Below are 2168 nucleotides of genomic sequence, written 5' to 3' on the forward strand. Positions count from 1 at the left end.
TGGTGTTTCTGGTGATGTTCTCTGGTCCTTTCTAGTCTTTGTTGCTTTTGGTGTTCGTTTTTTTTGTTGTTGTTGTTGTTTTTCTCTATTCAAGAGGCCCTCTTAAATTTCTTACAGGGCTGGTTACAAAGTGGTCACAAACTCCTTTAGTTTTTCTTTGTCTGGGAGACTCTTTATCTCTCCCTCTATTCTGATTGACAGCCTTGTTGGACAAAGGATTCTTGGCTGTATAGTTTTCCCATTCAGCACATTGAATATATACTGCCACTCTCTTTTGGCCTACCAAGTTTCTGTAGACAGATCTGCTGTGAGTCTGATCTGTCTTCCCTTATATGATTTTTTTTCCCTTGCTGCTTTCAAGTTTCTTTCTTTGTGTTGTGTATTTTGTGAATTTGGCTGATCTGTCTTGGCAATGGTCAGCTTTTGTTGAATTTAGTAAGTTTTCTGTACTTCTTGGATTTTGATGCTTGTACCCTTCCCCCGGTTAGGGAAGTTTTCAGCTATAATTTGTTCAAATAAACCTTCTGCCCCTTTTTCTCTCTCTTCATCTTCTGGGACTCCTATGATATGAATGTATTACATTTTAATAAGTCACAGAGTTCCCTAAATCTATCATCATGATCCATTACCTTTCTTTCCCTCTTCTTTTCAGTTTCATTATTTTTCATAATTTTATCTTCTATATCTCTGATTCACTCCTCTGATTCATCCATCCTCATTTTTATGGCATTCATTTGGGTTTGCATCTCAGTTATAGCATTTTTAATTTCAGCCTGACTAGATTTTAATTTCTTTTATCTCTGCAGTAAAGGATTCTCTAGTGTCTTTTACACTTTTCTTCAAGGCCAGGTAGTATCCTTATGATCGCTGTTTTGAATTCTAGTTCAGACATCTTACTTATGTCTGCATTGATTCAATCCCTGGCCAAGAGTTCTGCTTTCTGGTCTTTCTTTTGGGGTGAATTTCCCCATCTTGTCGTTTTGTCCAGAAAAGAAAAGAAGAAAGAGAAATAAAAAAACAAAGAAAAAACAAAAACCAAGAAAAACTACATACTGGGTGTGTTTTGGTCTGCTTTTTAGAAGAATCTAAATCTGAAAAATAAAATAAAATAAAACATATATATATATGTAAAACATATATAGATACAAATTTAATAATAATAAAAATTTTTTTAAAGAATTGAAAAAATAAGAAAATAAATGAAAAAATAATTTAAAAAATAAAGAAAGCAAAAAAAGAAGCTAGATCCTATTTCCCCTAGACTTGGGACAAATGAATTGTTTGTGCTGGTCTTCTGCAGGAGGGACTTGCTGTTTTGAGTTTCAGATGGACTTGCCCTAGTGGAAGTGCACCTCCAGGGTACATGCCCTGGTGTAAGTAAGGCTGGCTACAGCCTCCACTGAGTGGTGCTGTTTTGCTCCCTGAAGTCTTTTAGCACTGGTGGGCAGGATGAATAGGGTGGCACTCCACTCTCTAGTCCCAGAGCTGAAAGTTCATACACACCCAATCTTCAGAGAGCCCTCACAGAAGCAGTCATCCCTGTTGCATCCCCAGTTTCCATCAGAACCCTGCATTCACCCTACCTGTGTCCAAGCTTTTTAATCTCTGGCAGAGAAATGAGTTTTAAAACTCCAAATTTTATGGACTGCTGCAATGCAAACCTTCACTATTCCTCTGGATGAGGGTCTCACAATACTTTTGCCATTCACCAGCTAGTCCCAGGAAAGTGGTCACATGCTGGTTGGAGTTTATGGCAAAACAGAGAGAAAGCCAGCACCAACATTCACTGTTTTCACCCAGCTTCCCTGCTCCTGTGGCTGGGAAGAGTACAGCACATTGGTGTCACCTATTCGTCTTGCAACCCAGGGCATCTTCAGATCACACCATCAGTCCTGGCACTCTGCCCCACTTTGCATCATAGCCCCCTTTAAGTCAAGCACATCCCCCATGGTAGTGGACTTCTAAAAGTTCAGATTTTGCACTCTGCTACTTATAATACTTTGCAGCAGCCTACTTAAGTGGGCCTCCCTCTCAGCTACCACATCCACAGTTATATCTCCCCCAACTCAACTCTCCACACTTCCTACCTTCCAAAAGGTGATTGCTTTTCTACTTGGAGACTTACTCAGACTTGACACTATTAATACTGACACCACACAAAAGGTTGA

The sequence above is a fragment of the Enhydra lutris genome, unplaced genomic scaffold (genome assembly GCF_002288905.1).
Source record: "Enhydra lutris kenyoni isolate GAN:26980312 unplaced genomic scaffold, ASM228890v2 scaffoldscaffold2, whole genome shotgun sequence".
Taxonomy (NCBI): Eukaryota; Metazoa; Chordata; class Mammalia; order Carnivora; family Mustelidae; genus Enhydra; species Enhydra lutris.